The sequence below is a fragment of the Leuciscus leuciscus genome, assembly GCF_965113295.1.
Source record: "Leuciscus leuciscus genome assembly, chromosome: 22".
Taxonomy (NCBI): Eukaryota; Metazoa; Chordata; class Actinopteri; order Cypriniformes; family Leuciscidae; genus Leuciscus; species Leuciscus leuciscus.
In genome coordinates this window covers 1,834,155-1,844,154 of record NC_138746.1, presented here as the reverse complement: position 1 = coordinate 1,844,154, position 10,000 = coordinate 1,834,155, and the positions used below count along the sequence as shown (strand labels likewise).

The 10,000-nt window shown below is 39.4% G+C and overlaps 1 protein-coding gene across 1 annotated transcript in view; it reads left to right on the top strand.

Moving 5' to 3' along the window:
• Positions 1 to 10,000, top strand: part of dntt (deoxynucleotidyltransferase, terminal) — a 146,263-nt gene that overhangs the window by 99,776 nt on the left and 36,487 nt on the right. The window lies entirely within an intron of this gene.

Below are 10,000 nucleotides of genomic sequence, written 5' to 3'. Positions count from 1 at the left end.
ATGGAACAAGCGTGCCTGCTCTTAAAGGGAATGTGAGATGACGCTCTGATTGGTTTATTTCACGTTACGCCCAAACCACACCTATGAGTAATGAAGCTACTTCAGACCAACACATTTTAGATTTGCGTCGGAGAGTCATTTATCCCGCCGGTATAATAGCAACAGCGCCCGAGACCCGCCCACAAAGTTACTTGCGTTTCGCGCTTGATACTTGCGTTTCAGATCGTTAAAATAGGGCCCTTAGGGTGTTTATTGTTAAATTTGAGGCCTGTTGTATTAGCTTTCATTTTGAAATATGACTGTGTGAAACTCCAGATCGTTAAAGAAATGGAAACTAGTTGTAAGTCTGTGCGACTCGATCCTGAAGTCATTAGACTCGTTGTTTCAACCCATGTTTGGGTCAAATATGGAGAAACCCAACTGTTGGTTTAAATGTTTACGGTCTGGTTTGTCCATATTTGACCCAAACATGGGTTGAAACGACCCAGCATTATTAGTGTGTATCAGAGCATTAAGACTGAGAGATACTGTATATTAATATTGTCTCTGATTTAAACTTTTTGTAAACTGTGTAATTTCCACTTCCAAACACCTGTTCTAGTTAATCAAAACTCAGTCCAATTCATTTTTAATTCATTTGAATAGAATTTTCAGTAAAAATATGGTAAAATATTACTGTTTATTAGTGTGTATTGTTATTTTGGTATATTTAGATGATTGATTCAACCCTTTAGTCATTTGTCTACTATTTGGGGTCGGTAATTATTTTAAATGTTTTTGAAATAAGTTTTTTATGCATTTATTTGATCAAAAATACAGTAAATAAATTATGAAATATTATTATAATGTAAATCAGCTGTTTTTTATGTGAATATATAGTAAAGTGAAATTTATTCCTGTGATCAAAGCTGAATTTTCAGCATCATTACAGCAGTGTCACATGATCCTTCAGAAATCATTCTAATCTAATATGATGATTTGATGCTCAAGAAACATTTATGATTATTATCAATGTTGAAAACGGTTCATATTTTAGTGGAAACTGTGATACATAATTTTTTGGGGGATTATTTGATGAATAGAAAGTTCAAAACAACAGCATTTATTTCTGTGTGTGTCTGTGAGCGCATGTGTGTGTGTTGGACGGTCTGTCCAGCTGGCAGGGCGTTGACTCTCTCTCTCTCTGTGTGTGTGTGTGTGTGTGTGTGTGTGTGTGTGTGTCCTCTGCTGAGGTGACGGATGTGTTGGCATGTGGGATCTTGATGGACTGGCGCTCTGACTTTATCAAACTTCACTTTCTTGACTGAAGCTTTTAGTGCATTGGAGAGCCGTCCATCTTCACACAACACTGAGTTTGAGTTTAGAGTTTATAAAAACCCACATACATGTGAACAGAAGGAGTAGAGTAAATATCCCCTTCATTATCTCAACCCTAAAAAGCCTGCTGTATCATATTTATTACAATAAATGATCAAACTTTGCTGTCGCACTCGATCTCCTCCAGTCCTTCGGTCTCTGATTGATAGTTTAGACTGTTTTATCCAGTAAAAGTCTTTTAGTGTAATTGTACAAACGTCCTCCTTCAGCTCGAGCTACAGATCATAAAACTAAGCATTTAAAAATCATCTTACTAAGATTATTGGCAGATATTGATATTTATAAGCATTTTATGTCAGTATCTGCTGTACTGTTATACAGATCTCATTGATTTACATTATAAGCATAAGAATATAATCTTACATTTGTTGCATATAAATATCATCATCTGCACCAAATTGCATATTTTTGCTCTGAATAAAATTAAGTCGTTTTTTCCTGATCCACAATCTATTTTCAGACTGTATTTCACAGGGTTAAGGACGTGTTTCTCTGAACGAATCTCCTCAAGTAAACGGATCTTGTTTTAAGGATGTTGTTTAATGGCAGAGAAGGTGAACTTAATCTCTTGATATTACTGAGATTTCATTAGTTTTCTCCCGCAGCTAGTCTTGTGTTTATCCCGGATTTATGTGTGTGTGACGGTGTGTTCGTCCTGCTGTCTGTCCCGCAGTGTGTGTGTGTGTGTGAGGAGAGACTGCAGGTCCAGATGATGGTTTAAGATCATTTTGTCCCTGCCTTCAGATGCGAGAGGAAAACTGTGTGTAAAGCGTGTTTTATTTCAGGAATATCAACGCAAGTGTAGTTAAAGAATCACCACACACACACACACACGCACGCACGCACGCACGCACACACACACACACACACACACACACACACACACACAAACACAAACACACACACACACACACACACACATGCCTTCACTGCCAAATTGTACGTGAGAGAGGAAAACTGGGAGTAAAGCGTGTTTTATTTCAGGAATATCATTGCAAGTGTAGTTGAAGAAGCATCACACACACACACACACACACACACACACACACACACACACACACACACGCGCGCGCGCCTTCACTGCCAAATTGTACGTGAGAGAGGAAAACTGGGTGTAAAAGCGTGTTTTATTTCAGGAATATCATCGCAAATGTAGTTAAAGAAGAATCACACACACACACACACACACACACACACACACACACACACACACACACACACACACACACACACGCGCGCGCCTTCACTGCCAAATTGTACATGAGAGAGGAAAACTGGGTGTAAAGCGTGTTTTATTTCAGGAATATCATCACAAGTGTAGTTAGAGAAGCATCACACACACACACACACACAATCACAGCAGGACGTACAGACTGTTACGGATCCAACTTGCATCTTATTTCTTCTTCTAAATCCCACATTTTCTCCACGTTCGCCAGCTCTGATCCAGAACTCGTGCTGTTTTCTTCATGAGTCTTCACTTCACCACAGCTCTGCAACACACACTTCCTCACAGCAGCTTCATTTTCACATTTTTAAGTAGTGTTAATGTTTATATAACATTTTTATCAATAGCTTTTAGTATGTAATTCAAAAATATTTGTGAAGTTGATGCACGATGTGAGTCTCCCGTTCCTCCACATCCCAAGACTGCTCTGTTGGACTGAGATCTGGAGACTTTGAGTTTAGTGAACTCATCATGTTCAAGAAACCAGTGTGAGATGAGTTGAGCTCTGTGATGTGTGTGTGATGTGTGTGTGATGTGATGTGTGTGTCTACTGGTCATATAAGGATTGGACATGTTCAGCATCAATACTCAGGTAGACTGTGGTGTGTAAATGATGCTCGGTTGGTACTGAGAGGCTCAACGTGTGCCAAGAAAATATATAACACACACCATTACACCATTACACCAGCAGAAGCCTGAGACACTGAGACCAGCAGAAGCCTGAGACACTGAGACCAGCAGAAGCCTGAGACACTGAGACCAGCAGGATTGATCCATGCTTTCATGTGTTTACACCAGTGTCTGAGCCGACCATCTGAATGTTGCAGCAGAAATCCAGACTCTTCAGAGCATGGAACGGTTTTCTTCTGGTCCAGTTTTTTTGGTGAATTGACCGTTCGCCAAGACCCGCCCCCTTTAGTTACTGTTGCTATGTCCGACAAGCCACGCCTCTCTCACACACACCATGTTCTCACACAGTGAAACACACATCGCGGAGCAGAGAGGACATTGACAACCAGGCACGGCGCTATGGGTGGGCCTGACGGGCCTAGGACCACCCACTTTTCAACCGGCCCACCCAAAACTTTTCGCAAAAAAAATTATATATTTTAATTTTGTCAAGAATTATTAAAAATCGGCAAATAAGCTCATAATTTGTGCTAATATAGTCTAAATGTTTAGTTTTAAAAGTTTCATAGCTTAAGACGTCCTCCTATATAAATGAAGCATTTATTTAATCAAGCTCTAATTACGGCTCATTGTAGATCCTATGGGGCGAGGTGACGTCGCCTAGCACCAGTCGAGTTTTCAAAACAATTTTAAAAAGCTGTTTATGTCTATTTTGATGTTTGATGTTTCGATCTTGATGGTTCAGGATCGGATGTAGCTGTTAATCTTCGTGGATGACCGTGAATTGGCGGTAGCCTATTGTATTACAGTAGTTATGATTTCGTAGTAGGCCTAGCCTAGGCTACATTTGAATGCATCTTCTCAGTATAATAAGCCAAGCTCAGTCTGTTGTTAATGAAATCGAAAGAAATGAATGTTGTATGAAATCGTCAAACAGGTCTTGTTTGTCAGGTCATGTCACACAGACATTTTCTTTCCTAACACACCAGCTCGAAATTCACAGCATGGACTCGTATAGTCAGCCTAATGGTGCACAGCCTATTAAGCAATCATGATTTATTTATTTATTCATTCATTTATTTATTTAACATGTAGCCTATTGGCCCTATCTCGCACCCAGTGCAATTGACTTTGTACACGACGCATGTATCATTCCTATTTTGCACCCGACGCACAGCAGACTTTCCCCTCCACAGACGCACGTCGGTAAACTAGGAAAAACACTTGTGCTCCCGGGGGCGGTTCAGCGCAAAGAGGAGGCGTGTTCCGGCGCAAACGTTCCCTGGTGCTATTTTGCAGGTTTAGAAAACAATTCCGCCACAGACCAGGAGAAACCTCGTTTAAAGTCAGTGGCGCGTTGCGCATGTTATTCAGATGCTATTTTAAGGGCGCATGCTTGGCCATAATCAATGTAGCGTGTGCATGGGGGACATACACTTTGATTCTCTCATCTACACAGAAGCAGCAATTTTCATTTTTGCAAATCATACATTATTACGATAGATAGATAGATAGATAGATAGATAGATAGATAGACAGTTTATTATAAAAGCATAAATCTAGCTTACACATTTACTAGGGGTGTAACGGTTCCCAAAATTCACGGTTCGGTTCGATACGATACACTTGTGTCACGGTTCGGTTCGGTACGTTTTCCATAGGCTACAGCAAAAATAAATAAATGCCAGAGAAATTTCCTTGAATTATTATTTTTTTTAATTATTATTTTATTTAATGAAACTAACATCATAAAGTATGATTTTTTTTTTTTTTTTTACTGAGCAATAATGGAGCTATACTTGACTCTTCTTATGAGCATATAAAACAAAACAGCTCCTTGGACAAAATGAAATGTAATATTGTAGTAGTAGGCTATTATAAACAAAGGTTTATTTTAGTTCAGATTAACATTTGAGGGCAGCAATTGTATTTATAATGTCAAAATAAAACAGACATAATGTTACTTGAAAGCATTATAGCCCACTATTCCTGACAAACTTCCATACTTGCAGTTAGTGTTACTACAGCAAATCCATTCCACGGTGAATGTTGCTGATCTGTGGACACCGGCCAGTTCATTCATGGCACGATGTTTCTTCCTGGTTTCCACGTCAGCGCTGTTTGATCCGTTAATAACAGAGAAATGTGCATGTTTCTCACTAGATCTCGCAGCGATGTTATTACTTCAGTGGCGAACTCAAAAAGCATTTTCAAAAGCAAATTCAAATGCTTTCTTTACTGGTCTGGATCTCTTAGCGCTGTGTGGTGTTGCTTGATCAGGCTCGCGCATAGGGCTCGCGAGTCCCGCTTCACAGGTCAAAACTGATAAACGGTCCACACAAACACAATAAGAGTAGCTCAGTTTCGTTCCTTACATTGCATTTGCCAGTTGATGTTGTGGTCGCGCCAGCCTCTATGAGCGCGCTTGCCACCCGCGACGCGCCTTCATTTGAAATAACGAAATTTTGGTCGGCAGAAAAAATGGTCCAACGAACCGTTCGGTACGTAATGCGTACCGAAAACCGAACCGAAAGCCTCGTACCGAACGGTTCGATACGAATACGCGTATTATTACACCCCTAACATTTACCCAAATTATCAAACGCCTGTTTAAGCGAAGCTAATTTGTGTGTGTTTCTCCATCCCCAATGTCACTTCTCTGTGTTTTACGGCCCTGACGAGAACGTCGGTCTCCTCGGCTGTGAAGCGCTCCTGGCGTGCGTCTGGCAAATCCGCCGTTATAATAGCAATCCGCCATGGAACAAGCGCGCCTGCTCTTAAAGGGAATGTGAGATGATGCTCTGATTGGTTTATTTCACGTTACGCCCAAACCACACCTATGAGTAATGAAGCTACTTCAGACCAACCCCTTTTAGATTTGTGTCGGGCGCAAGAGTCATTTATCCCGCCGGTATAATAGCAACAGCGCCCGAGACCCGCCCACAAAGTTACTTGCGTTTCGCGCTCGATACTTGTGTTTTAGATCGTTAAAATAGGGCCCTATGTGTGCATTAAAAGTACCACTTCGGCAACGAGAACGTTTCTGAGGCAAATGAAGATAAAGATGTGTTCTGGTGACTGGCGTGTTTATTGAACCAATCAGATAAGAGTAAACCTAGAGTCAGAGCGAAGCTCATTTGATTGGCTACATGAAGAAGGTGGACCCGCCCTCCTCTTCGGGCTTGCAAAACTCAGTGAGTGAGAGAATCGTGTCAAAACTGGAAGCAGCTAAAAAAAGAAAGACGTAACTGTACAAATCGGGTTATTTCGGGAACTTTTTTTGCCCCGTGGACACAACATTTAGTCTTGCAGTTCCTGACTCTCTTGCTGTTCGCAGGCCTGCAGTGCTTTTGGCCGTATTTGTGCGCAAAAACAGTGCCAAAAGTGTAAGCACGGAAAAATGGAAGTCAGAAGAATACAGATACAATTTTTTTTCCGTTAGCTTGAAGCTGCAGCTTCACAATACATGAAATACACTTACGAATAACAGTAATATGCTACAAATATTTTTTCTTACACTTGAAAGGCGATTTACACCTTTACAAATCTTCTCTTGCGCATGCAAATTTACGCATGCAATCTTACACTTTCACAAATCTTACCCTGCACATGCGATTCTTTATGGCATCATATTATCTTCATAATCAATCTATTATAATCTCTATTATGTAAGCACAGATTGACAGATAATATAACAGTATATTAATCAGGCATTTTTATTAGGTTAAACAGTGATTTGTTAACGTTTTTAATTTAAGGCCCACTCACAATTGGTCTGGCCCTTCCAAAACTGGAATCCTGGCGCGACAACACACTGACAGACAGGACAGACCAGGATACTTATTGATATTGATACACTTTTGATACAAATTTGATCATTTTTTTAAAAGAAATTTACACAATAAATACGGTTTTGTCTCTTCATCTCTTCCTTCTAGTTTATAGCCTCAAATAAACATGAATGAACATCAGAAGGAATGTTGTTTTAACCGTGGAAAGACGTCAGGACACTCCGTTTCTCAAGTTGTAATCCACCGATGTTAATCTACTAACTCTCCTGACTACTTTGTCGGACAAAAATGGCGGATTCGGCGGATGGTGGATTATGATTGGTCAGATTGCCTGTCAATCAAACTCCCTGCGAAGGGTCAATTGTAGCGTCAGTTTGCTGTACTCAGCTGACAGGAGTGTGTGTGCGTGTGTGTGCGTGCTTGCGTGTGTGTGTGTGTGTGTGTGTGTGTGTGTGTGTGTGTGAGTGTGTGTGTGTGTTTGTGTCTGTGTGTGTGTGTGTGTGTGTGTGTGTGTGTGTGTGTGTGTGTGTGTGTGTGTGTGTGTGGAGTGTCACCGGTGTGTCTTCTGCTTCAATGTTGGAAGTGTTGATCGTTCAGAGACGCTCTTCTGCAAACCTCATTATTAGATTATTAGAGTTACTGTTGTCTTTCTCTCAGCTGAACCAGTCTGGTTATTCTCCTCTGACCTCTGACCTCAACAAGGCGTTTTCACACACTGGATATTTCCTTTTATTCGATCCATTCTCTGTAAACCCTAGAGATGGTTGTGTGCGAAAATCCCAGTAGATCAGCAGTTTCAGCCCGTCTGGCCTGTCTTCCTCATTCTGATGCTCAGTTTGAGCTTCAGCTGATCGTCTCGACTCTGTCTCTACGTGCCTAAAAGCGTTGAGTTGCTGCCGTGTGATTGGCTGATTTGTTGCGTTTTAAGCAGGTGAAGAGCTGTACCTAATAAAGTGGCCAGTGAGTGTGTAATGAGATTTAAGTCTGACATTTTCGTTTGTATTGAAATTCAGAACTGAAACGTATATCAATTAATAATTTGTCTTTGAACTTGTAGGTTAAAAGCATCAGTCTCTGATGCCTTAAAATGCTGTCTAGGTAGGTTTTAGAACAGAGCTACACACACACACACACACACACACACACACACACACACACACACACACACACACACACACACACACACACACACACACACACACACTCAAGTGGCATATGAATGGACAATAACAGGGCAATTGCATTGGGCTTTTGGGAGCCACACTTTTGTACATTCCCAGATGGTGTGATTGCTGTGTGACGTGTGTGTGTGTGTGTGTGTGTGTGTGTGAGAGAGATGAGTTTGGGAAGGAGAGTCCTCCATAAGGAGAGACAATGAGGCAGGCCAGGAATATGGTTTAATTTAGTCTGACATTATACTACTGTACCGTTGAGTATTACACACACACACACGCACACATGCACACACACACATTGCACACACACACACACACACACACACACACACACACACACACACACACACACACACACACACACACACACACACACACACACACACACACACACACACACACACACACACACACACACATCGCACCACATTCACACCTGTGAGAGGTGAAACTGCAGTCAGTCTGTCGTCTGAGCAAACCTCCGTGTTTGAGGCTTGTTTAAGGATGTACACTCTGTTCGTTTTTAATTGAAATACCAGATTTTATCTTGGCATGTTGGTCAGTGTTTTGAATATTAATTATATACTGTATATGTAATGTATTTGAAAGATTTGGCTGGAAGACTAGTTTTGTCACTTTGTATTCACAGCAGAAGATATTTTAACGGAGTCTCTAAAGAAAAGTGTTGCTATATTTGACTGATTTCCAGAATCAGCTCTTGCTGGACATGCGTTCAGTGATCTGAACGCGTCAGAAACTCTAGTGTGTGTGTGTGTGTGTGTGTGTGTGTGTGTTCGTTGTTGTTTGGCGTCTCTGTGATCTGTGACTCGGGTTCCTCCTCCTGTGGGATTATTATTCTTTTTTTATAATTTTTTTAAAAGCTTTTGAATATCATTAAAGACCGTAACATATTTCGATTATAATGTTTTAGTTATTAGTTATTTGTTTAACTATTTATTTAATTCTTTAATTAATGTTTTTTAATATCATAAAAGTCAGAAAAATATTTATTTATTAAATATATATATATATTTTTAATTTGTTTTATTTATTCAATCAAATTTGTTAAGCTTTTGAATATCATTAAAGACCGTAAAATATTTTGATATGTTTTAGCTATTATTTATTTGTTTAGTTATTCATTTAACTATTTAATTAATGTTTTTTAATATCATAAAAGTCAGAAAAATATTTATTTATAAATTTTTTTTAAAACTTTTTAAAATTTATTTAACAAAAAAAGTAAGCTTTTGAATATCATTAAAGATCATAAAATATTTTGATATGTTTTAGCTATTATTTATTTGTTTATTTAATGTTTTTTTTAATATCATAAAAGTCAGACAAATATTTATTTATTAAATATTTAATTTTTACATTGGTTTTATTAAATTTTTTAATGCTTTTTAATATCATCAGACCAGAAAATATTTCGATATAATGTTTTAGCTATTATTTATTTGTTTAGTTATTCATTTAATTTTTTAATGAATGTTTTTTAATATCATTAAAGACCGTAAAATATTTGGATATGATGTTTTGGCTTCACCTGCAGATCTCAGCCGTCACCTGTGTCCTCGACAGAATCTACTCTCGTTATTAGTCTCAGAGCTCATATGCTCCATCATGGGGATTCGGTGTCTCTATCACAGGGTCACAGTAGAGGAGACTAGCGCCTCTTTCTAGCGTTTTGAGTGATTACTGAAGCCGCCCCGAGAACACAGAGGAGATAAAAAATGTGGGCTCATCAACAATGATCCACCAAGGACCCTCGGCCCTCTCCTCAGTCTAGACTCACA